Source organism: Phaenicophaeus curvirostris, chromosome 12 (assembly GCF_032191515.1).
Source record: "Phaenicophaeus curvirostris isolate KB17595 chromosome 12, BPBGC_Pcur_1.0, whole genome shotgun sequence".
NCBI lineage: Eukaryota > Metazoa > Chordata > Aves > Cuculiformes > Cuculidae > Phaenicophaeus > Phaenicophaeus curvirostris.
The window spans coordinates 16,703,350-16,731,262 of NC_091403.1; the positions used below are offsets into that span (position 1 = coordinate 16,703,350).

General features: G+C 37.9%; 1 long non-coding RNA gene across 1 annotated transcript; it reads left to right on the forward strand.

The window, feature by feature from the left end:
- The first annotated feature begins 190 nt into the window (after positions 1 to 190).
- On the forward strand, positions 191 to 27,730 carry LOC138725747 (uncharacterized). The gene is made up of 3 exons (XR_011338296.1): positions 191 to 262; positions 22,154 to 22,238; positions 26,774 to 27,730. It is a non-coding gene; the product is annotated as an uncharacterized lncRNA (long non-coding RNA).
- Positions 27,731 to 27,913: the final 183 nt, after the last annotated feature.

The following is a 27,913-nucleotide window of genomic DNA, read 5'->3' on the forward strand; positions in this document are numbered from 1 at the left end:
AAAGGAGAGCTTTGACTGGATTTTGCCTCCATCCTACACTTTAAAGGCCTTTGAGGAAAGTTTAATTTGAACCTTTAAATTTTCATGAAAACTGTAGTTTAAATAAAACATTTTGTCAAACAGTTTCTTACAGATCTTTGGCATATTCTGTACATGAGTTTTGGAAGTACTTGGTATAATAATGCTACAAACATGAAGACTTTGTTCACTAAGAGCTGTAATCCAGCTGGAGTACTGCAAAAATACAAAGTAGTCCAGTGAGGTAAGAATTTTTTGAAGAAATGCTTATAAACCCAGCAATGAGCTAAAAATGCACTGCAAACAGAATTAGGCCATACTCAGACTATCACCTCAGTGCAGGCTACCATTTCCTTTCCCACCCTTCATCCACCTACTTTTCCCTTCCTCTCCTTTAAATGAAGGCTTTGGTCCTTGTTTACAAAACTGGCTCCACACTATGATTAATGTCTCTCTATCCAGGCAGGGTATTATCAGGCAGTTGTGAAATACAGTATAAAATGGAGTATGCAGCTAAAGCAAAAACAAACAGTAATGCCCGGGCAGCTTGCGCTGTAGATTGATTCCAGCTCCTACCTACTCCAGCACACCTCTGGTATTGAATAGCATTCCCTAAATTAAGCTCTCATTTTGCATTGAGTCAGACTGTATTGAAAGCTCAATTTATTACTGCTGCACTTGAGTCCTAGCAAGATGCACCTCTATCTCTTTCTATTCAACTACACATTGAACTGAATTTTGAAACTTCATTGTAGTCCCTTCATTTCCTTACAGGAAAGGATCTGATCCAATAATCACAGTAGAAAGGAAAAAAGCCTTTCTCAAAGTATATAATTATTTTGAAAGACTGCTCTGGCTCATCTTTTGCAACATATACTGCAGATTTTCTCCAATTATTATAAAAGGCTAGATGTCTGTACTGAATAGATAAGATCTTTGAAATACAGGCCTTCTTTCTAGTCTCTGCTGTTACTTTCAGTGACTTGTTTTCTCAAAACATGCTATCTTAAGTACTTTTGAGTTATATAAGCGTGAAAAAGTACCCTTTGATAAAAATTAGACCACTGGCTGTCATACAACACCAAGGAACAGTTCTATGTGAAATATTTAATTTACTGTAGTACTCTAAGAGATGGATTTGGGTTATTTGAAGAAATCTAATTTTACATTTTTTACCAGATTCTTCTTAATGCATGACCTCTGTTTTTTAGCTCGAAAGACAACTAGCCAGAAAGGGAGGCCCTTCATTGTCCATCTTTCTTCTCTCTATGTCTTTTTACAGTAGCTTTTTTCCTCTCCCTTGCCCTCCCCTCCCTTCCCTTCTCTTTCTTTCTTTTTCCCTCTCTGTTTTCCTTTTTGGGGGTAGCCCCATTCTCTTACTCTCCCATTTCTCTGTTCTGCCATACACAGCTGTTAAATGCGTAGAGTGCTGCTGATGCAACCCAGAGCACTGGGTTCCCTCTATCTCCAATCCAGGTATGCAATGTGGAGACGTGTAACAACATTCTAAAAAAGCCTGAATAATCTTAGCCATTAAGTTAGCTATTCAACAACATATCTGCATTGCAGGAGAATAAGATGTGGTAAATAAAATGTATAAAATGACAGATGAAATTGTAGAACGAGATATGAATGTTTTCAGATTTCTTCAATGGGGGGAAATACTTATTTTTACTTTATGTTAGTGAATCGATGGTAAGGAAAAAGTTGGGAGATGAAGATATAAACTGTAACTTGTCTTCCGTAGAATTTAGTTTCATTTTAGTTAGCTCAAGTTTACAAATACTCTTCCTACTGAATATAAGACTGTGCAATTACTAATCTTTTCTATCTACATAGAAATCAAGAATGAGAAACAGCTCATTCAAAGCTGAAGTGGAGAGAAAATATCATTGACTTTAAAAGTTGTTGAGGGTGAAATATACACAACTATTTTCTCACACATAATAGTTTCAATATTCGTTTAACTAATAATAAATAGTCTAGTAATTAAGTGAATAATTAGTACTAATCTGAACTTCAGCTGAAGATTTTGGACACTGTTCAATATCTAGCCACCACAAGACTTTCTGACCACCCATTCCTCTCCTTGGACAACTTTTGGCTATATCCCCATTTCTTCCTTTACCTTTATAACACAGTTTTGCTCCTGCTAGCCTTATTCAAGCAATCCTTGCAATGACAAAAGAAGTTTTTTCTAAGAACATGCAGAAATCCTAGGCACTACCAAGTTGCATCTACATTAAAGTTCCAGAAACCACAATAGCTATTATCTGCTCTGCTGTGGTCCGTGTAGCTCTTCTTGGTCAAGTCCAGCCTGCTAGGGTTCTGTAGGAACAAACTTGGGTTTTGTGAGTAGCATAGATTGAGCGTCTGTTGTGCACAAATATGTAAAGTTGGTGATTTGTTGGCATTGTCAATGTTTGAAGAAAGCTTAAAGGGCACATTGTTCCAGTCATTGCAAGCATAAACATTGATTAATTTATCACTGAAATAGCAATGTAGTAGATTAAACAGCTCCTATACTTCTTATGCAAGTCACTCTCAAGAACTATTACTCTTATCTATTTTATAATGGCACAGTCAGTATTAGGACATTGTACTAGGTATATGCGGATACAGATCTATACCAAGAAATGCTTTACACTCTTAAGTAGACAAAAGATTCGATCACAACAAAAGCATACAGAATGTACTATGCTGAAACCAAAGATAATATCAAGATGATGCAGAGACTTTCTGAGAATATTAACAATTCTGTCTCTCATCCTGAAATAACCTGCATATGTGTAACGTTAAACAAATTTAAGCATTTTTTTTATGTGTTTAAAGTTTAACCTAGCACATAAATATTTGTAAAATTAAGGTATAAATTTTTAAGGTTGGCATCCAAAGATTATGTCCTGGAGACAGAATATAGTTTCTCTCTCAGAAATATTAATTTCAAATCTTGATTTATTTAAGTAGCTTTCTTTTGTTTACAATGTGTATCAAAGATTATTTTGGTTTAGGGTATGCAAGCAAATTAACACATATATAGTATACCATGGAAGACTGCACATAAGTACAAAATTAATATTTTCATGTTTTAAAATGACTAAAAATGTAGCAGGGCAAAGTTTTATTTGCTTTAATGTATCAATCTTTTAGTCACATGAGGGTTTGCAGATATTGCTTCTTATATTTAGCTTACTGAAAAAAATGCATGTGTTTTTCATGAGAACTAAGGCCAATATCCAGGAAAGAATTTAGTCTCCTAGTTCCTACTGAAATGAAATTATTTCAGCAAAGAAGTGAAATCTTAAATACATTCTTGGGTTTTGATCCAGGTCAATTTTGAAATGGAGAAAATCATCACTATCCCGTGTAAACATTAACTTTTTTTTTTTCTTATAGGCATGCATGGATATTTAATTATTGACTTTTTTTTTTTCTTTCTTTCGGATAAAGATATGGAAGACTAGAGCAGAATCTGATCCAAAACCTTTCTCCTAACTTAATTTCGGTTTTGGCCAGTGCACCGTTCTGGTGTTGTGCAATAGCACCATCTGGTGGCTCCAATAATTTTAACCGTTCTGTGAGTAGCTTGAAAATAAAAGACCAAGGGAAAAAATATTATCTTTAATATTCTTAAGATTGTTTTTATCTCTAGTGATTTTTCTTAATCAGGTGAGGTAATATAATTTAAAGAGTTTTGTGAAGCAATATTTTAGAAGAGATAAACGTTTCAGTAGTGTCCTACATAAGAAGATTTAGGGATTGACTTACAAAGGCATCAATCATTCTGTTTTAACCTGCAATATCTTAACAGATAGCAAAATAAAGTAAATTCTCTCCTAACTAAAAAAATATATCCAGTATATATTTTAAAAAAATAAATAAGCAACAGAAGAAAGACTTTTAACCTATAAAAAAGTTAAAACTGCAATAACAATAAATTTTACTACTACAGCATCAGATTCACCATGTAAGGAGCCAGTAGAAGAGTCTGCATGAAATGGAGTGCTTGCTGGAAAAAAAAAAAAATGTAGTTTATGAAGATCTTGGAGGCATGTTACCATGTCTCTACTCACTTTGAAGCTCCAGAAAGGAATTATTTTGTGCATTATGGGAACTGCTAACCAAAACTCAAAATCAAACAAGACACAGAATGTGCCTATATACAATAAACATTTCATGGACAATTAGGGGTTTTTTAATTTTTTCATTTCCACTCATCAGCTAAGTTTTGCACAACTCTTACAAGAAGTATTCTGAGAACTAAAACCAAGAACAGACAAACACATGAAATTAACACAAACTAATTCATCGTGATCTTTACCATGCTTTATTTCTTGCTTTCTTTTGAAAATAACAAATACTGTCTTATCCAAGGTTTTCATTTCAGATCCCACAACCATCCATTGTCTTAAGAGAAGTTTACAGCCTTACTTTGAGTCACTGCAGAATACTTAAGTTATTTTAAGTCCTTAAATAAGGATGCTTCAATGCAACGTCTGCTCTTCTTTACTGGGGCTTAAAGCACTCAGAGAGATACATTCATATAGATTTGAGATTATAATGATAAACTAAACTGATACTTCGGTTTATAGCTTTCTGTAGATGGAGGTTTTCCTGGTTAGATAGTGCTTTGTGACTGTAGAGGGTGCTCTTAAAATACTGGTGATGGTAGTAACGTGGCAAACAGTTTCTCTTTCTCTAAAGGTTATCAATGTTAGTATGTTTATATTTAGCAAAGAAAGTTGCTGTACAGCTAGCCTGTTCTATTTTGTATATGGGCAAGAGTCACTCTCCACATTTGTATGCAAATACATCCCTGGATACTTTTCTGGATTTAGGTTATTTTTACAAGTAGATTTCTGCCAAACAGTGGTAGTATCTTCTGAGAAAACTATTGATCTAAAACGAATTGAAATAAATACTAGATAGAGTGTATTTTTAGTTGCAAGGCCATTCAGAGTTGTATAAGAGCTGATTGTTCCAAAGAAGTAATTTGAATATTCACAAAAATTCTTTAGTTACATGAAGTTGATGCTCCCATATTGTGCTATCTGGAATTCTGTTGGGAAGGTTTTAACTCTATTTTACTTCGGTTTGTCTGTAGTTTGTTTGATTGCTCCACCATACTCCCAAGCTATACGCTTTTTTACTTCTCTGACTGAATTGTCAGGGTGGGTGTGGGGGGTGGGAATCAGAGATACACAGATTAAATCAAACTTTGTCCAGCTATTTTTTTTGATATAAAATTATGTGTTCCCCTCAGCACAGCAAATAAATTATTGAGCTAATTCTGTATACTTCAGGAATGTTATCTCTTTCCAGAGAGGATAAAGCCTATGTGCCTCAGAAAGATAAGAATTTTATTTTAATAATCAGACTGCAATATGCTTCTTTCAGAGCAGTATAAGGAAAGTTAACGTTTCTGAGGTCAGGACCTTTCCTGTGAGACCATGACTAGGCTACAGGGTTCTGCCAGTACTACTCTGTCAGTCCTAAATGCGATGAGGTGTAATCTTTGACTGACACAACTGTGTCAACAAAAGCCTATACCATAACATACACTTACAACAGCAAAACTACACTTTCTCTTTAATAGGTTGTTATGCTGGAAGAAGATAAAACATATGCTGCAGAAGCAGTTTTCCAAATCTAAACCTTTTCTAGCAACAATTACTCTGCTTCTTGTATTGGATTCGTATACTTATCCTGAGACGGTACTCTTAGACATGAATTCAGATAACAAGATTTTCACCAACAGTCACTCATTTGAGATTCAGACATCACATAAAATTAACCCTATATTAGACTAGCTCTACAGAAGATATTTGTTGTAGATTTGTGTGTTACAAAGGCTGTGACTATTTGCTTCGCTTCCATAACAGCTCTACTGCAGGCCCAGTTTAGAGCATACAAGTCAGCGCAGCTTCTTTTGTCTGGGGAAACCCTCTGAGCCTTTTTGGCTAACTTCCGCAGTATCTATTCTAGGGAGACTTTGCCAAGACCACTAACATTAGGAAACCTTTTAAGCATAGACCAAGCTTGACAGATGTTTGCTGGCTTCTAATGAAATGAACTTGGCCTGTTCCAATCTCCAGTTTCCGCATCAAATTCATCATTCTTTCAACTTGCAGGTTAGGGCATATCCCTTAACATGTTTGTACACTGTATCATACAAAGGGGACTTCATGTTACCTAGAACAGTGACTGCAAGCTTGCCATGTGAATAGTCAAATGAAATTCTGTCTGTGAAAGCTGGCAAAATTACCTGCCCCCACACATCAGGCAAGTCTCTTTGATGGAAGAAACGATACCGCCTGAGGTCTGATGTTGGAAAATATTTCTGATGTGAGTCATGTAACAGGGGAACACGATGATAGGCCAAAGACAAGAAGTTTGTCTCATGTGGCTTTCCTTCCTTAGGATTTAGTATTAAGTAGTAATTTGAACAAACCAACTTAGGCCTCCCCAAACCTTGGTGAGTACACCAGTTATTAAGATCCATAGTCATACTTGGTTCTGGTGGACAGCATTTTTACTTCCATCAGGAAAACCAGAAGTGTTTCACCCCACGTACTTTAAATAGGAAGCTAGAAATGCCAATCTAATATCTTCAGTAAGAGTCAAGACTTGGACACAGACTTCCTCTCATCACTAATCCTGTTCAATGAACTATTAGATAAAACAGATAATATCTTTCCTCCTCTGTTTTGTAAGACAAGGCTGGCATAAATTTTTAACTCTAGGAGAGAATTCAGAAATGTATTTTGGAGATTTTCACATCTGTACAGTTCACACGAAAGGACCAGAATGTCAGAAACAGATGGAACTCAGGGCCCATCACCCTTTCTTCAGTCTTTAATAATTGCCAACCTGGGTATAATCTGTCAACTTAGGTAATTTCTGTGGTGAACTCTCTTTCCCCCAGGCGTGGAAACAGGTGATGTACTTGGTTCTGGGCTGGAGATTCCACTACACAGCAGAGCATCACAGCGCCAAAGCCTCTAAACCGTAACCGCTTACAAAAATTACCTGACACATTCTAAATAGAATCTGCCTTCAATAGTTCACTTTAAAACACACTCTACAGTGTGTTTTAGCACACTGATCTAGCAAATCTTAAAAGCTCAGAAAAAAAAATCCTGCATCATACAGTACTTGTGTACTTAAAGCAGTGAAAGCTGTAAATGATGCACATGTTGGAATGACAATAAGACAAATGGAAGCTTTCATTGGGAAAATGCAAACCAGAAGACATATAGCTTGTTTTGCTTTAGGCAAAGCATGAATGCAAACATTTAAACTGGAGAAACTCCCCTTTCCTTCTCTGGCCCCTCTGAGCCATTACATTAATTACTTGGAACTATTTACCTACTTCCCTTCATTTAGGCCCCAGGTGCCGACACTCTGGATACTGAAAGTTATTTTCATTCTTTTCAGTAGAGTGAAAAAACAATATATGGAAACACTCATCTTTTCCTTTCTGAATCCAGGAATGTGAGGAGAGATGGCATCCCAATATATATTTTGTGCTTGCATGTTTTTTAACACCCCATAATAAAACATAGGAGTGGTAGGGGCATCAGTGATATTTCTTTTTCAGAGTACAATGAAAAGGTTTGTTTAGTTTTGTTGCAATAGCAGGGGCAGCTGGCAGTGTTTGCACTTACGTGTCTTCTGACACTTCAATGAAGAGATACCCCTAATCTTTGAAGAAAGACAAATACCTCGTTTTGCAAATGTGCTGACCTGTGCTTATGCAGTGGCTCTGACAGTCTTCTTTTGTGACCAGAATGTTAGCCTGTCTTTGCGAAGTACCCTTAAATATGACCAACCAGATCCAGGCATGTATTTTTCCATATGTGAAGCTGGAGAATTAATGAACACATTAAATGTTTATAAAATAAACAATCACATTAGAATATTTTTTAAAAAATTACAGCAGAGGCTAAACCTGAATTTTTAAACTGGCAGCAAAAAGGATCTGTCTCAATAGCTATGATTCTTTTTGGCAAGAAAACCACGTCTCAAAGCTCTTCCTTAGAGTTTCATTTCCACCTTCCCTCTGGAGGAAAAAATGAATTAAACCCTTTCTTGTGCTCTTCCTGAGAGGGTCCTCTTCTCTTGATTATTTTGGAATACAAACAACAGACTGTGGGACACTGACCCTATGGATATCTCAAAAATTATTAACAAAATCTATGGCTGTTTCCACAAAGAGTATTCAACTTCTTCCTTCCCAGTAAAGAATATCAGTCAGTCCCAGGGTAGCCCAGGTCATCCAGAAGTGGCTACTGAGTCTGGCTCCCCTGTCACAGCTGCCTGGCAGCAGGCCCACTCTCGGGAACAGCCAGCTGGCTCTGCTGTGCATTTCAGCTTCCTCCAAGTTTGTATGTGGACCTGTGAAGCAGCTGAGTTGATTTTGCCCCATCAGCTTATTTGTTGTCAATGCACAGTTTTCCCATTGCCACAACTGTGGATGATGCAGTCAGTTTGCAACTGGAGTTTTCAGCGTGGCCTCTCTGCTCTGCCATTTCCCCTGGTCTGCGCTGACTCTTCAAAAGACCAGATTAGTTTCACAGTTTTTTGCTAGTTTACAAGTCAGTTCAGCATTTCTCTGTTCTGATTTTATTGCTTGCCCAGATATAGAAGTTCCTTTTCTCAGTCTCTAGCTTTTGGCCCCTAGCAGACTCAGAATCTCTACTTTCTCTCACATTTTAACTTCATACCTGTGAAACCATACGAGCTACTAGGGTGACCCTTCATTAAGAAGGTCTTGTTAGAGCATAGCCGCTTATGTTCATCATTAATGATATATATCAAACTGTAGTCAGAAGTATAACTCCCTTGTAGAACTGGGACCAACGACAATGCAAAGAAAACCAACCTGTTCTGTGTTCATCTTCTGATATCAAAGTAGCATCTGCCATAAAAAAAGCCAAGATTTGAATTCTACGGTGTAAATCCATGTATTCAAGGATTTTTGGAGGTAATCTTAAGAGCAAATGACTATCAAAAGCAGGAGAGTAACCTCAGAATAAAAAGATTATTTCCTAGAATATTTGTCTTTCTTTAAATTAAAAATATGACCTGTGCCCAAAGCATGTAGAAACTTTCTTTTTAGTCCCAACTAATAATCCAATATTTAATAATCTAATATTTTTCTGGAAAAGAAAGTTTTTTGGTCTAGTGAATGCAATAAAAAGATATTGTAATTAATTTAATTATTTATTTAGTCATATTTTAATCTTATTAGATTAATTAATATCCTGTTGCATTTAGTTACCTAGGTGAGGGAAAGATATGTTTTGTAAAACCCTATTATCTGATCTTTCTTACAGTATGCTGCCTTCTTATTCAATAGGACAGCACTAAAAACATTTGTAGAAATATTCATTGCTCTACATAACCTCATGATCTTAGTTACTTACAGTCTGAGCTTAGTAGCACAAGTTCCACAGATCTGTCACACAAAAGTCTCTCCAAATTGTTTTTAATCACTCACGACTACTGATCGCAGTATCCTTACTGAGATGTGAATTTGAATAATGGAGAACAGTCCATTCCCAGACTTCCATATCCAGGGTAGATGAATTTAAGACCTTGGCACGAGTCAGAGGTGGCCTTCTCTAAGCTAGGTTGCTGGTAAGTGCAAGAGACATCCTTACTCCAGCTTCCACCACTCCTCTCAGATTTAAGCAGCGTTATTCACAGGCACAGGAAGAGCCGTTTAGCTCTTTGAACAGCTGTTTCTGTTCCCATCTGAAGAGCGTCAAATCAGGTGCAGTCATACCTAGATGGTATAACATTAACTTAGTCACACAAGCCATGACCATCATCACATCTTCACATTGCATACTTCCTTGTAAAGGCACTAACAAATTTCATTCCAATACTGTTCCAAACCACAGTAGTTAATAGAGTCATCTAATTCAGTATGAATTGTTTTGTATTCAGCTGGAATGAAATTCATCTGCTTTAATAGGTTCTCTGTGACCTCCCCAAGTCTTGTTGCAGCTTGTCAGGAACTTCTTCCATGAGCGTAGTCCATGTCAGCAGTTAACACAATAAAATTTGCTGGCAGATGAATTTATTGTGACTGAAGCCTAGTCAGGATGGAATCTGAGCTCATGTGCAACTTAGAATTACTCAGATACTTGAAGTTACTAATACTATTCTTGCGTAACTACCTTCTTGAAATGGGGCCTCTATCACCTGTAAACACGAGCAGATGCCAAGCTGAAAAAAAAATGAAATCCTACGGTACAGAAATCTGTTTTACATTCCCTGTTCAATGTTTAACACTCAACTAATTTTACCTATACTGCATTCACACAGTCTGATTCCAATTCCTGTTAAATATAGTCTCAAAAAGACTGGCTCAGGATTTGTATGGAAGTATATGAAGTAAATATATCTGTGAAAGAGAATTAATTTAAATTGTAATGTTTTGCTTGAGAGTTAGTGATTACATTAAGCATGAGGTCTGCGTGATTTGTGATTATTCCTGCTGCTTCTGATTTTTGCTTCAAATTTAAATGGGCCAATTGTGAAGATTGTTACTGAATTCTTCTATTTGTTTAAACAGGAAGCTGGAATTTTTGAGGGACATAGAGTGTTATCACTGCATTTGAGAGCAGGGAGATAAAGAGTCAGAGCGATTCTTTCCCATAAATACAGTGTTCTTCAGGCACAAAGACTTGGGAAGGAAACAATTCCTTCTAATTAGGAAAGTAATTTTAAGCAGAAAAGATGTAAACGCTTAAGGACTGTTCTTGTCAGAGAGAGATGTTTCTGAGAAGAATTAGGGCAATAGAGGATTACTGTTTTGTTAAGCCTTTGATTGAGATCTCAGACTTTCATCAGTTCTGAAGCAATGCAAGCAAAAGATCTAAGGCTCAAACATATCTCCAGAAAAGAGATCATGGAGAAATAAAATAAAGTAAAATAAAATAAATAAAAACAACCTATCTCAGACTAGGATTTAGCTTTTGGGTATTTATAATTCCCAGTTTAAAATCAAGGGGAAGTTTTTCTGTCATCACTCTTACTTTTGAAAACTAAGGGGGGAGGGGAATTGATTTAGATTTCTCAAAAAAATAGTATTAGTTATTTGAAAAATTCCAGACCAGAGCATGAAATAGCCTTTAGAGGAAAACTCCAGAGTTGTTGTTTAGAGGCTGCCCTGAATATAATCAAGATTAAAGCCTTTAATGAAGGCAAAGCTTACTTATCTGATCAGATCCCAGCAAAACAGTCTAGCATGCGATATTATTCTGTATAAGTTACATAATTTTTTGTTTAAGAGCATACTTCACCTTCCACAGCACAAACATCATTTTAACCTGTTAGGATCCTTGAGAAATTTGAAACAGATTTGAAGAAAAAAAAAACCTAAATATTTGTTAACAAAATAAAATTAAACCTTTCTGTGACTTGGTTAAGATGAAAGCAAGACAGGAAACTAACAAAGAGGATCAGATAACAGGGAAATAAATGTTGAAAGGCTTGTGCACTGGCAGTTTAAAATCACATACTATCAAGCATCAGCTTTCTGCTTAAATGTTTGCCTACAAGATTGCCTTTCCATAGTAAAGGCTAGAGATTATCCACAACTCATTTGTGTTTGCAGGTTTTCTGTGAGTATCTGTGGGTACATCCTACCATTTATCAGCCACAATGCACTGAGGTCACAAGTCCCTTGCCTCATTAAAAGATAGTGAGCCAATTGAAAAACAACTCCCTTCTTCCTTGGCACGTCTGAACATATGGTGCGGGAGCAGTATGCTTAATTTTGAAACAGTCAGAGCTGGAAAGAAGCTAAGCAGTTAGGCAGAAAGTAGGTAGTAAAACTTTGGATATACAAAGTCATATATTTTTCCTGGTTTGACAATAGAATTGGTGGGTGATAGCTTTGAGATTCTTAGGGTTTCTCACACACTGAGAAATAAAGATTCAAAGTAACAATACTAAAAGTTTTTAGTGGAACAATAAAAATAGAAGCATGACCCTATTCCAATGTGGAAATATATCAGAGCTTCACAAAATCGTCAACTGAATAAAGCGGTGGTGTATCAGCATAGTGTGATGTAGGAGCATTGTATCATCAGGGTGCTTGTTACTGTTGGAAAATACGATGACAGAAGAGAAGGTGGTTGCTTGACTTGTGGTATGTCTAATATAACGTGATATAATACGTCGCATTAAACAATTGCTTAGAAGTTCTACAATACAGACTTGTAATACCTGCTATTCCACAACTTATAGACATAGTCTGAACAAGGGCATATTCTGGTTAACCAGAAAACAGTAAAGTTAGCCAACATGTAATGTAACTTCATTGCCACATAAAAGGACACTTTGACTGCAGCATGACGTGCTCTAATACTGATGTAAATAATATAGTAGAACGGAGTGCAGCACTGTTCTATCTGCTTAATGCTACCAGTTCAAACTTCTGCATGAGAAGGAGGCCAAAAGAGAATGTTTAAACAGTCCTCCTTAAAACTAACTTTCTTCTCTATGTCAAATATATAAAATAACTAATTTTGTTGTTGTATTTTTAACTAACAAGCTGTAACAAGGCTTCATACAGCCATATTTGCACGATGGAGCTATAATACCCAACAAGGAGGTGTTTCTGCAGCAGGAAGCAGGGAGATGAAAAAATAAAAAACAACATAAACAGAACAGATCTTTTCTTGCTCCTCACCAGCTGTACAGAGTGCTGGAATGGAAAGCGAGTGCCACGTTCAGTTACTTCCTTCCACAACACACCGAGAAGCAGAGGAGCCAATTTTGTTTCCTAGCTCCACACACAGATGCAGTACAAAGTTCTGTGCACATGAGCATGAGTGCATATGCAGATGTAGGCATGTGTGTATGTACCCTGCTTACTTCCATATGCTCTACTCAACTGAGAAGGCCTACCTGTAACTTTTTCCAATCATCCGCAGACTGTAAGCAGGACAAACACAGCTCCAGAGCTGTGGATATGCTTTGTCACCAGGACAAGGGCTGTGATAATGCATGATGAGTCCAAATCCCCAAGAAGAAGCAAGACAGCTGGGACTACTAAACCTGGCATCACTGTATTGTAGCGATCAAATAGTGCACTGGAGTAAGGAGACACCTGGAAGCCATTTCCTGCTTGTGAACCCATCTCTCCCCCCCACACCATTTCCTCTCAAAGATAAGTACATGCAATGTGGCTTTTAGCCACAATGAGGGGTTTTTTTGGATTTGTAACATCTGAACGGTCTGCTTTAAAGGCACAAATTCAGTTTTCTCTTACATATGAAAGCTTAGGAGACCATTTTTTGTCCCTCTGATGCTTTTATTTTTCAGTCTCTTCTGACTTTGAATTTCTCCAACTCTGAAAAAATCTCTGCAATTTCCTCTTGAAACTGGCAAATGAACTTTAACAGATTAGAGACCGCTTAGGTACTGGCCTGAGCTTTCACACTACCAATACCAAAGCCACTGATTGCTGCTTCCTAACCATACTTCACTAACGTACAACAAGTTAAGATTTCCACGCCCACTGCTCTTAAATATGTGAAGTTTCCTTGGCTGTGCAAAGTAAGCACATATTTTGTCTATGAGAATGCCTTTGAGCAGTATCGCTTTTGTCAGTTGGGTTGTCTTGTGCATTGTAATTATTGCCTGGAGACATCTCCCGACTGTTTTTGGGGGGGAGGGAGGGTTTGTTTTGATCTCTGTTTTAGCTGTTGGGTAGGGTGTTGGTCCCCCTGAAAACAACAGGAACCACCGAATTCTAAGGTGCCAGATTTTTTTACCTCCTGTCTTTAAAACCACTTAAGACCCGAAGTGTGCAATGTTTTGTCAGTTTGAAAGTGCTCCAGTGTTTTCTTGGTAAAACAAATAGCAGAGGTGATGCAATCTTGTATTTATGACATAAGTTTATAAAAAAACCCTTCAAATAATTAATTTTGGTTTTGCTTAAAGAAATCTCAGATTTCATAACTGAAGTCTAGAAATTTTTGAAAACAAATTTTAAAAAAAAGAGATAGCCAAGTGTTAGGAGGCCAACAAAAATGCTTTTGTGAAGTTACATGCAAAATATCTCTCATAAATATCTTGAAGAGTTTGAGGAAATTACTTTTTAACTAAGGTTGAATTTGTTTTAATATACAATTCATTAGTATTATATTGTCACACTATTACAGTAGTTTTTTAACAGTTGATTTTTATTTCTTAATCAGTGACCTGTAACTACAAAGTCTGAATGCAGGCTTAGCCTCCAAGTCTTGCTGGGGAAGGTACAACTTTATTAGGAAAGCAATACTTTTAGTCTGTAGAGATAGAAATGGTAACATAAAATATAAGTGGTTAGAGTACAGTAAGGGCTGACTCCTGGCAAAAAAGCCAAACATGATACCGCAGCCAGCACGGCAGAGGCTTCCCCAGCCACGGTCCTGTCCCACAAAACCAGAGCAACAGAGCAGGGAAGGCAGGAAGGGCTGAGCAAAAGTCAAAGTAGCAGGCAAGTTTGCAGTGGCAAAGCAGGTCCAACATCAAGGCAGGCAGACAGTCCTGCTGATCAGGGTTAACCCAGGAATCGTCAGGCAGGATCACAGCAAAAGACAGAGCTTAGATGAAGCTGGAAAGTCTCTTCAGCTCATGTTCTGACCAGTAGGGTCCACAGCCAAACACAAACACACCTGAAAGGTAGCTCAGGCAGAGACTGAATGCCCAGGGCTGAGCTTAAATACTGTCCCAGAGGCTTGGACAGTAGGCAGAAGTGTGGGTAGAGGCCACAGGTGAGGCTGGTCAGGCCCCCTGACATAAGTTAATAGAACATCACTTCTTGTATTTTCATACATAAGCAAGAAAAGGGGAGAATTATGGTTGTGGTTTGACCTGTGCTGTATTTTTTGACCCCCGAATGGCTGCTTTCTCAACCGTGATGATACAGTAATGCTGTGTCTACCCATAGTTTATATAAACACAGAGTATGTTAAACAACTGACTTATGATGTGTTTCCACTGGATTCTAGACTATCTGTGTACTAACAAAATTCTAGACTTGGACAGAAGATCAGATCTATTCAGTTCTTTCACTAAGCAGTTTCAGATACTCCTCAAGTATTCTTCTGTACGTACTGTGACATTTCTATTTTATTTGCTTTTTCATTGCAATTAAGCATCTGTTGGATCCCAAGGCTTGGTTGATACCTCTGTAGTTTTGAAATGTCTTCTTTGTTCATCTTAAACCTTTAAAATTCTCTACTTATATGCTGTTCAAATTATGAAAATTAATGCAAGCTTTTTTTCCCCAAGACTTACACTTGCTGTAGCTGAGTTTCAGGTCACCTGTTTTCTGAAAAACAGTTTGGTCCATGTTTATTGATAAGAAATGTTTTCTTTTTCATCTTTCTAGCTGTATATTCCAGCTGAATATGCTATTCCGTGTTCTGGGACACAGAGCAGGATGTCAGCAGCATTGCAAGATACAGGCATTCTGCACTTCTCGGAATTACTTTTGAACAATGTGTAAAATGTCCAGTTAGCTGACTGTATTCCCCACTTTGTAATTAAGAAATTGCATGATTCTCCTGCTTGCAGAGAGACGATTCAAAGCCTATCAACTTCTAGCAAGTTCTCACTGGGAAAATTTGGGCAGAAATTACCTATTTTAGTGCCTCACATAGAGGGATTTGATCCCAGCAGACTGCAGCACAGTCATTTGCTTCCCTAGTTCTGGCTGGCTGGGACTAGAAGCAAAAGAGAAACAACAGGTTTTGTTCCAGGTGAAAAGTGTGAATATGTAAGAAGTTAAGGGCACCTGTGTTGGATCAAACCAAAAGCCCATCAGTATCCTATTTTCAACAGTTATCAAGGGTGGGTTCATTGCAAGAGGGAAATGCTTTTCAGCTTTTCCTCACGAAAGTTACTTTTTCCCACACCTCTTCTTTAGAGAATCACGGTGGACAGGACAACTGCATAAAAGCTAGTGATTAATGTTGCATGCAAGGTAAAAGGGATCCAGATCTTGCTGGTATAAACAGTGTTATTGGCTTCGGTCCCATTCTTCTGAGAATATTACAAAAAAAATATTCTATAGAAAGAATAGTCTAAATTTAGATATTATTCCAGTAGCTGTTATCAGACTTCATAATCTGTCTACTTTTGATGTCTTCTAGCAGATCATAGCACTGCTTTCTTTCTAGTCTGACACTTTGTTTTGATTTTAATAACCTAATATGAATTGAAATAGCAGGTGCATAGCAACAACCTTTTAGAATAAGGAGTGTTTGATGCCAGTAAGGATGTTCAGCCAAGGTTTTGCTGAGCCACGGCTTTTACCTCAGCCTGTACAATACATATACTATAAAAAGCAATTAACCCCTTGGCTTCTGGATAAGGGATTATGAAAAGCATGTGTAAAATACCAACACAAAAATTTGAAGTTAGTGATGTTATGGGAGATCATTAGGAAGAGGATCACTTGAATATCACTGTACTCTGTATTTTTAATAATAATGCTATCAACATTGGAAAAGCTGGACGTGGTTTTATAATAGACTGATGCATCTAAAAGGAACTAAACACTATAGAGGAGGATTCCTGCCCAACATAAAAATTAAAGAAAATTGTGCACATGGACACAAGCAAACTGCAGTTTGCATCTAGTGGAAAATTGAAGGCTTATTGAAGGAAAGGGTTAATGAAGGGATTACAAGAATGAACTCTAGGCAGCCATGGATTCAATTCCCCTAGATTGTTGGCAAAAGCTGCATATCTTTGTCTCTTGTAATTGCTTTGTTCATTACCCTCCTAAATCCCCAAAACAAACAACAAACAAGCCAAGCCCTCCTGTCACACAGACATAGTCTTGCTATTACAAAGGTTCCACTTGTGAAAAACTCTCTTCTCTATTTCTGTGCTTTTAAACATTTTATCCTCTTACCAGGTTGAAGGTCAACAGAACTCACAAAGAAAATACTGTAATTTGTTTCTCTAGCAAACTAGTACTTTACTGGAGACACGTACTTGTTCAACGTGTCGTTTAGTTTCTTGTCCAGCTTCTGGGCAAACCCTATATGCTTCAAATTTAGCTCACATGTTATCAAATAGTGCGAATATTATTGTATTCCTCTCCAGAAGTTCAGCAGTGCTTTTGGTTCCCCCAGGCCTGCTGTCTAACTTTTTTCCCCAGTCATCTACCAGTCTCTATCCTCATCAAGCTGCAGCTTCAGCTGAGGGGAGGACAATAGGCTGGACGTCATTGGAGACCTGGTAAGCTGCCTCTCATCCCACCTTCTCCTCATTCTACTCTTTTTTTTGTATGGTACCTGAAATGCAGCCACCTACTAGTACCAGCTAGCAGCCATTTCAGAAACTAGTAGTCAAGTTTCTAATTTGTTCTTCAGTTTGTTCCCTCCTGCAGCCCTAAGGATTCACCCACCAAACCGTTACAGTTAGACAAGCAAAGCACACCGATGATCAGGACATGAAGTGGGGTGCAAGGGAAAAAAACTTGATATGGCTCTTAGACACTGGATTTTTTTTTCTGGAAAGTGAGTCGAGCGTGGACACAGCATGAAGTTGTGCTGTATAGATTGCATCCAGCAGTGTAGACATCTCACATATAGTGGTAAAACTGCAAGTGGCAATGTGTTGAACTGCTGCCGAAGGAGAAGTGTCCTAGGTCCTTCACGATGGAGAAATTTTCCAGAGGTTAGTCAGATATTTGTTTATTTTCATACCTCTCAGACAACCAGCTCAATAAAGGAAGGAATGACTTAATGTCTAGGAATGGAGCAGGAAAGACTGTTCGTAAAGTACAGCCCTAGCACAGGAAGAACATACAGGAGCATGTTTATTATTATCTTAAATTAACCAACACATAAGATGAATTCCCTATATCACTGAGGTTTCCAGTCTTTCCATGGCTTCAGTACTTGAACAACACTTAATGTCTCGTTCTGAATCATCAGACTCTGCACCTTCTGATAGGAGATACTAGCAAAATGTCAGAACTCACAGAGAAATCCATCCCACGTGACAGAATGAGAGGGATTTCTAGAAGCTGCTTATTAAATTCTGTTTTTAAAAAAATGTTGTTGGCCTCGGATATGACTTGGTGTTAGACGTCTAACTGCATTCATTCTCAGCTAGGAAGCAGAACTGCATAAGCAAACACTTCCCCAGAATTTTCTTTGGCAACAAGGTGTCTTGATTTAGTTTCAGTTTGGATGAAGCCGTTAATAGCCCGCATTCTGCAGAAGTGTCTATTAATCTAGTAAATTCAGATGCACTGCATGCAGATTTTACATGAGTAAGCCTATGTATTTGAAGTCAGTGAGCTTAAACTGTGCAGCATAATTAGAGGAATGAGCCTCAGGTTGCTTTGTCAAAACATTCTTTAATTGCTGGATTTTAGGATTATTGGATTAAAAGATTAGATGGGTTGCCTGGAAATCTTAATTTGGAGCATCTAGTAAAGTCAGGCGTCTCATAAATCAGAGTTACAATGTATCTTCTATAGACCTCAGTTCCCATAGGTTGCTGTAGTAACTATTCAAAGATATTTTCATGCTAGGACAATAGGATACTAACTATGTTTTCTCTCATCTCCCTTCTTTTCTAGCACATTTTTTAATTTTAATGAATTTATTAACTTCTCTCCAGAGGAATCAATTACCAACTTCCATGTCGCCGTGGGTGTTAGAGTCACTCTGAGCATTGTCTGTGAGTCACTAAGCTTCCTTGCCCATATGCTACTAAAGGAATCCTGATACCAATCAGACATTGCATGGCATTCGCATTGTACTGTATATTTGTCACTTAATTATCTTAGGATCAGTAAGCACAGCTACTTTTTTATGTCATTCTTACATGTACAAGACATACTGTGTTGTCAGAGCATTCTGCTTTGGCTGAACAGTGGCTCCGAGTCCCAAAGAACATGGTGTAACACAGGCTATCCTCTTTTTTTCTCAGTGCAATAGCAGATTCAATAGCAAGTGCAGAGCCATCACACATGGCACACAGAAAGTTGTTCTGTCATTCTAGCTTAGCTTACTGCCAGGAGAGAGTTAGTACTTCACTCCTATAAGCTTGTGTGATAAAGATCTCTCCAGCTGCTGTTGCTCTCCCTGTTTGGTCCAACATGTCGCATACCACACATGGAGCTATGAAAACCACAGGAGAGACTGTCTATATGCTATATATATACATATGTATGAGCAGAGAATTAGTGGCACAATGATATATAGATTAACATATAGGGAGGGAAACTTCAGGCCCTGGTTCAGATCTCTCTCAAGAAAAATGCTGCTAAGTTGGTCATGTCAATATTGGGCAGAAATGTCTGGATTCTTCTGTGAGAGGTTCTGAACATACAGGTTTAGAATCCAGATGTTTCAAGTGGGACGGTAATAGTACTATGTTGTTCTTTCCTGAGATGTGATTGTAAGTATTAGACAGAGGACTTTTAATTAGTCTATTAAAGTTTCAAAAGTTATTACTAATACTCTGTCATCAAGTTCTGTGATGAAAACAGAAGAGGAATTCTATTCACAAGCAATATGGAGACAGCTGTGCTAACCATACTCCCAAGCTGTGAAAAAACACTTCAAAAGCACCATATTCCTATGTCACTTAGTGTTTGCACTGCTAAAATGATAGCATCCAAGAGAAAAGCAAAAACCACAGAAGTGTCCCATTATGATGATCATGACTATTAACAGAAGGATCAATATGGGAAGATGTAAATCATATTCTTATTTTCTGGAGTGAAAAAAAAAAAACACTTTGGTGCAATTTTGGCATCTTTTAAAATCCACTAGTATTTTTGTCATCGATTTCTACAAGGTCAGAACTGTGCTTTTTGGGTCTGAAATACTTGTCAGGATTTAACATACCTAAATTAGCAGAATCATATGTAGCGATAGCTTCCTGTTTCCAAATTGAAACTGTAAGAATAAAAAGACAATAATTTGTCACTTCCTTCTTTGGTGACAGAGCTCTGTCAAAAAGAAATGTTTTCACTAAAGTCCCAGTATTTCAAAAATTTCTGTCTGACGTAGCACAGAACTCAGAACTCTCCAACTTCCTTTGAAATGGTGATCTGTGTTTCTGTTTAACCTAGGGGGTGATACAGAATAGTTACACTATTGGGTAGCATAAAATAAGGAAATAAATGGCTTAACAGATGTTCAGTGGGATACAGGTTTTTCTCCAAAGGCCTTTGCGTGCTTTAACTGGAAAGGCAGTGTAAGTCTTGTCTAAGAGCCACAAGCCAAGGAGTCTCTATATAAGGGGAGCTCTAATGTAGGGCAGGCCTTTTGCCAGCATGGCCTCTCAACCTGCTAGCTGGGATTGCAATCTTCAGGTTCTATTTTTCCCATGTTTTGCACCAGTTTAGCTATACTGTCTTCAGAGAACGTGCCCCATGTGCACCAATTTAAACCTGATCAGAGTACGGCCTTTGTTTCACTACTAATCCTCCTGAAGTACTTATTTCTGTGAGAGGTTGCAGCAAGACTCATAAACAAAAAGCTAGAACACCTATCCTGCAAATAGGGACAGAAGTGGACATGAATCACTTCCCACCCTCATGGCCACTGTGTGCCTTATGTATTACTATAAACTGAAAGCTTTGAAACCAGAAGAAATCTCTGGCCTGTTCTGAGTTGCTCTTACAGGTAATATCCTGAAAGAACACGATACCATCCACACATGATTTAGAACCACTGCTAACTTTATGTCAATCATTTTTGTGTGTCACTAGCTCTACAAAGCCACTTGGCTTTTTTTTTGCTTCTTTCCCTCTTAAAAGGTATACAAGATATAGTTGTAAAGGTTTTTCGCAGTGATTTACAGAAAGAGAGAAAAACGTAGAATGTTATAGTGTGTGAATCCTACCATTTAGATGATAGAAATATTTTTGTAATCAAAAATATCCTTGCCAGAAGCAGATTCAGGTTTCTTTGGTATTTAGAAATCCTTTGCTAAACAAAGTAAAAATGAATGATAAACAACATCAAGTTTCCTTTGAGCCTTATGTTCTTGCAGCTGCACTCCACTTTTTAGAGTAACCCATTAGCAATTACTTTAAAATGACACTGGCAAGCAGTCCCCAGACTTTAATTAATATCTTTTTGACAAGCTCGTAATCTTTATTGTTAATAAAATCTCCCTTAAATTAGTTTAACTCTGATTTCACGTACTCTTGTAAGCAATCGACCTCAAATCTAGGATATTTTACAATAATTCCTCCTTTAAAATGCTTGAAAAAAAGAAAATTTAGTTACATTTTACAGTGCAGAAACAGCCTTTCATGAAGGTCGCTCTCAATCCAGTGGCAGAACTGGAAGGAAAATCTGGGTCCCTGAATGCCCTTCGATTGATTAAGCAGTGGTGCTGTCTCCGGTCTCAGTCTCTTGTAAGGAAAGGATTAAAGTCTGATTCGAAGTTACGTAATTGGTTATTTTCCTTTATGCCGATACCAAGATCTTAGAAAATTATAGTACAATATTGTAACTGAATATAGTGAATTATTGCCTGTAGATGGTATTTAAATGATGAGTATCAGTATAAGCCAACTTAGGGATCAACTTTTCTTTTAAATTCATGCTTTTACTATATTCGTCTACTTTTGAAAACTTTGCCCTCAGAATTCTTTGTGCGTTTTACACACATCTCAAATACGGAACCAATCTATATGAGTAAGTTATGCTACCACATTATTGTGTCCCATGGAACAGGAGATATTACTATGAATTGGAAAAGATGGTGAGATAAAATCTCACCTCTTGGTAAGTCAATGACTTTTATATAAGTGTTCTGAAACGTGCTGTATGTGTGCTTGTTGCTTGTGTATTATGAGGAAAAAAAATCTTTGCTCACCTGAACCTAATTTCTTATGTAGATACTGTAATTAGTTGGGTTTTGATATGTAAGATCACTTCAACCTTTCTTTCTATTTTGCCTACAAAATAAACTAAGAGGCACACAAGTTACTTTTGGGCTTTGAGTCAGATAGATAGGAGTTTTTTTTTCAGAATTCAGAAAGCTCCAGCTACCAGTGTGTGAAGTCTTGAACTGATTACACCTACAAAGAAAGATCCTGTAACTTTAAAGCTAACCAGTGTTTTCTGTCTAACAGAACTGTAAGGAATACCTGCCTAAGCATTGGATGACTCTGCTGTAACTTATGGCCTGGGGAGATTGAAATAGGATCATATTTAAAGGTAATTTTTGCCAAGTGAGGATGTAACTGTTTTACTTTGATGATTCACAGGGATGGCTTGTTTTAGTTTTTACTTTTCATGTAAGAAGAAGAATGAGGTGAAAATGGGTATGAAAAAAACAAGATTTGCTTATTAGTCTCCTCCATCTTAGATAAAAGTAAAAGCCTAATTTAAAAATCTGTCTCATTAACAAGAATTAAGGTAATCAAGATGGCTAAGAGAGGTCACCAGTGCTATGCAACTTAATTGGGATCCTAAGACCAGAAGACATCTCACCAACTCTAGAACTTGTGAGCATTCTGTGCACTCCAGTATTTGTCTAGGACATGTAGAACTGAAAATAGCATTTCCCAAACACCCTCTGGAACAGTTTGTGAGCAATAGGCATCAGCTTGTACTGTGACCTTAGAATACTAACTTTGCAGAAAGAAGTTATTTTAGGTTGCTTCTTTGTTCTTTTTTTTTTTCCACTTCTTAAGTCAGCTGTGGGGGAGGGTGGGGGCAAGGACATGAGATATATATTAGCTAGTGAGGAAAATTGCAAAAGATGTTTTCAATCAGTCGGATATTCTTCAGCTGAATTTCTACATTTTTTTTCCTTAAGCGCTTGCTGCCAGTGTCAGTCTTAGCATGCTAAAATAGAGGCCCTGGTGCTATGACAATTCCTATGTTTCTGTGGCAATGATAATTCCATTCAGAAGCCACAAATTAAAAAACGGTTTCTTACAGTGAAACACCAAATGAAACACACCATGATCTTCCTCCTTTCTCATGCGTGTTAACTGTAAAAAGTTTCTTTGTCTGGAATGTGGCTCTGATTACATTTCTCTATCCAAAAATAAACATGGTGAAAAAGAAAAGGATATGGGGGGGGGGGGAAGCCTGTCAATGGGCCACCCTCAGGAAAACCTCACAAGATCTACTGTCTGTCTGTGCAAGTCATGGAAGAGCTAAGGAAGTGATCCCAGCTTGGTGGTCTTATTTTTAATTAAAACAAATGAGGCTCTTTCAGCTGCTGCAGATAAATATTTGATGAAAAGAGACAAGGACAGATGTCAAAAAACCTGTAGTAAATAAAGAATAAGACCAGAAAAGCAAATGTTACAACAGCATTTTATAGACCAAAAAAAAGAAATCTCTTAACATATTTCTGTCAAACATGTAATTTTACTAAGATCATTCCAAAAGCAGGAAGACTAATTTTTCATATCCATTTTGACAAAGCAGAAGGCAAATACAAATGTGTATAGATGAATAAAAGTTTTTAAGTCAACTTGTTGCACCTTACATGCTTAAACAAAAAGGTTAGTTCTTCAGCCATTGATGAGACAGAAGACTTCAATGTAATTTGAATGTTTTCATGGGAGTCTATATTGATTTTAGATTGACTAATAGAGTTTTGCTTCAAAATATATGTTAAAGATGCACAGTGAGAAGGTGCTTATCAAAATACAATAGCAACATCCCTACTGCAATAATCTGTTGTACCATCTGTAAGTCACGTCCTTTATGAGTGGTTCATTTTAAAAGGTGAATGAGGTACCCTTCAACCTTTTCCGGTAGTCATGGTTGTATTTACTAGTACACTGGGAACTAACTTCAAACTTCACCTTGCTGTCAGTGAGGATTTACACAAGATGACCTCCTAACGTCCTTTCCCACTTCAGTTACTCTCTCACCTGATAGCGTTGAGTCCAGATTTACTTTACCTTTTAACAAATTCATTTGTACCATTCTATGAAAAACCAATCTAACAGAATTAACTTAAAAAATAAGCCATAAAGAAAGTCAAGTTATGAAATAGAGGAAAAAAAATCATAGTAGTAAGTTCTTTCAAGATTATAATATTTAGCATTATATTGGCATTGCCTGCTACTTTAACATCTGATCTTGCCATGGATACTTTTGCTGAGTCCAATGTGAATTATATACCTGGGTGTGAAAGAACTGATTCTATAAGCAGGTCTTCCAAATTGTAGAGTGAGTGTGAACCAGAGGAGCTTCAATGGAAATATTTAATGTGACACCAACAAGCTGATGCAAGATTGCTAATCCATGGGCCACGCAAAATACCTTTCCCTTGTTGCAATTTTCAGACAAAATAAAGAGTGTTAGTCTCAAATGCAAAACAATTAGACAGATAAATTTTAATTTAAGGATCAAACATAAAGAACTCAATAGCAACCTTGCTTGGCACAAATTTATTTGTGATCTGACAGAGCAAACCTGAACCCACAAGCTCCCAGAGATAACAGTTTGTCAATTTCCCATTTCAAAGGCAGCACGATAATGGAAAGCTTCCAGATATATTACATGGAAATCAAACTTGCAGCAAATGGCAAACTTTGTGATAAAGGCCTAAGACTAATTCCATTGAAGTCAATGACAAACCTTAGCAGCTTTCAAGAGAAGCTGAGTAAGGCTGAAGGTGAAAAACAACTCTGAGAACAGTTATAATCAGCTCGATCCCCAGCTAGGACAGAAAAAAATGTGAGGGGATTCTTTATGGGTGGTACCTGGGTTTGGAGTTCACAAGCAGTGAGTTGCATGGCTCTCTGAGCACTTCAAGGGACTCTTGCAGAAGCCAATAGTAACTAGGAAGGTCAGCATGTCACCAGTTAGCATGGCATTACCAGGCCCATCTGAGAACTTCATGGAACCTGACAGCAGTTACCCTCTTTATTTAGCCTCAAGATATCTATGGGCTGTCAACACAGCTGCAGCTGGATTCACATGAACCAGCTGCAGATAAACACTCAAAATAGCTGTACACCTTTTCTATGCTACTGTAGCTATGTCTGAGCAGTATTGTCATTTAAACAGGCGGAAGAGGAGCAACTCTTGTAAGGAATGTCCCTTCTATTCTTCACAGTGAAAAGGAAATAGATGGGAGATATGTTTGGTGTTCCTAATCATCAGAGAAGTGCTTTATAGAGATCCATTTTGTGAAAACTTCTGTGCTGCCTGAAATACAAGCAAAGAGGAAAAAGTAAATTTTCTCCAAATCCTTCCTAAAAAAGGTAAGGAGAAGGCCCCAGAATAATAATCACTCCTTCCTCTCCGTAACAGGTGAGGTTAAAGCAGGCAGATATTAAACCAACGTTATGCCACACAGTCAAGATTTAGACTCAGAACTTCTGAATCTAACCTCAATGCCTGAGCCACATATTAATGTTCTTCTCTGTATTTCCCCACAATCTTAGGCCATGCGGCCACTCTTGGTAAAATGAAAAACAGGTGCAGATCCATGAACAGATGGGAGACCAGACCTTGCTGATCTCTGGAGGATAATACAGGGTTGTTTTCTGGCAAAGAGGATTCCAAAGAACCACAGAGGCAGCACCCCTGCCCTAAAACTGAAGCTGCTCCGCCTTAGACTGAATGTTACCTCCACCAGCCTAGCCAGTGGGAGTTTTGTCTGTTAGCAAAGGACACTGCCTTACTGACCTCTCAGACTTGCTGTATCAACATCTCTGTTTCAGGCATGCCTATAAAGATTATAGAAAACTAATCGTAATTCCATTCTCTGCAGTAACTGCAGCCAATGTTTCTAAGAAGCTGAAACATGAAATCTCTTACCTTGAGTAGACGACTTGGGAATGTCTAACCTTTAAAAAAATGCCAGTAGTCATATGTAGAATCTTTCTCTGGGAAAATCACTAGTGGTGTGGGAGGAATCAGCCAGGTAAGATAAATAATATATTTGTTCTGGATCTGTAAGGACAGATGTACTTTTGATTTCCATTTCACGGGGAGCTGATGGCTTATTCCATGCCAGGAGCTTAAATAAAGAACTTGGGCTGCTTTATCAGTGGGAGCGTAGTAGATAACTAACAGGGCAATTGACTGGTCCTAAACACAGGGTGGAGTGCTAGGATGCAAAGTACTTGCCTACCTTGTGTGACCCACGTAGTCCCTGAATGGTACAAAACACATCCTCCCTGCATCAGCCAAAAGTATTAAAGAGGGCATGGCAATACTCAGTTTCTACAGAGCACATATCAAACCCAAGAGGGTAGTATGTGCAGGAGGACATGCTATGTTTCATCTTGGATACTGCTGGTTCTAGCATTCTCATACGTTTCTTTTGCTTCTTCCAAAACCACTCTTGTAGTGCTGTATCTGAGAGAGCTTAGTTGTGCTTGCTAAAGCTGCTTTTCCAGCAAAAATGCATGTCCAGTTATGCCAAGAAACTCAAATAAGACCTGACTTTCCTTAGACTATTTAAATTGAGTACACAAAACCTGATTTGCCACAACAGGCCAAAACCACACTGCTAACATACATGTGTTCTTCTTACGCCAAACTGTAAGTCAAATTGGTTCAGAGAATGTATCTTACCCCAGTTTTAGTCAGGTTTTGAAGGAAAACATTCTCCACAGATGACACTCATAGAAGTCAACAGCAAAGACCACCCAGGACACTGGGAATCTCAAACTGCTTGGACTCAGGTTCTCTGATTTGTTCTTCATACGTGCTCTTTGAGAGACAAAAAAGAGCATTTCTTTCATTTTGAATGTGGATTTCTCTTTCAGCTGAACACTCACAGATGCAGCTGGTCCCAGAGGTGGAATGTTCCAAAAGCCCTTTTGGAGCCAAGTATGTATGCTATGAAGTCAGTCGTGACACCACTTTATAGAGAACAGACAATGAGTTTTGGATCTTGTAAGCACCTTTCCTCCCTGCAAGTAAGTTCCCTTCCCCCATTCTTTTGGAAACATCTCAGTCTGTATTGGAAACAGAGGATGTAATTTATTTTTATCATCTTTCCTGTCAAAATGGCCAACAGCCACAGGGTTCTGCTTTCAGATGTGGCAAGAGCCAGGAGAGCCACAGTGAAGAAGCATTTGTTTCAGTGGCTCCTCCTCTGTTTCCTTATCTTATTTTGAGGCTACCTACTGTGATATCTTATCACTCTTTCTAATCCTGCAAAACTTGTCTGCAACTTGACCCCTCTGCAGAAAGAGCTGACCTGCTTAGACCTCCCTGCTTCTCTACTCCTGCTCCCTTTCCTTCCTTTGTTACTTTAGGACTCCTTTTCGCTGCCCATCTTACCCCCAGGTCGTCCTTTTCCTAGCTCATTACATGACATTACATTTCCTAGCTGAATGTACATTCAGCTGTGTGGCCTCCTTGGGGTATGCTTAATTTCTCACTGTCCAGCTTGCCCTTTGATGTCTGCCAAAGCAGGATACGTCTTCTTTTCCATCTCTTCACATGTGCCTATTAATTACTTTCTTCAGAGAGACTGTTTACTGACTATCATTCTGTTTACAGTTGAATACAGCTAAACATTTGGTCTTCACAGCTCCCCCTCTTCTACACCACCCACCCAGTTTCTTCCCAATTGTTGCAAAAGAGATGTCTTTATAAAGTCACAGATGCAATGTACTTACATTCCCACACTCAGCCTCCTGCTCTCAAACACTGGGTTTGCTTTACTTACAAAGAAGTAAAGAAAGACTTTGTATTGGTATTTTTGTCTCCAGTTCACTAATTCAAAAAAGGAAGCAGTGAAGCTTAACAATTTGATCTTTGCACATATTCCTATCTCGGATGTTGCAGAAAACCTAGTAGGATCTGTAAGCATCACACTTCTGACCCATGAAGAAATCGCATGAAGAATTGAGTATGTCTTCATGGGATAGAGGGCCCTTGGACAGCGCTAATTTTAG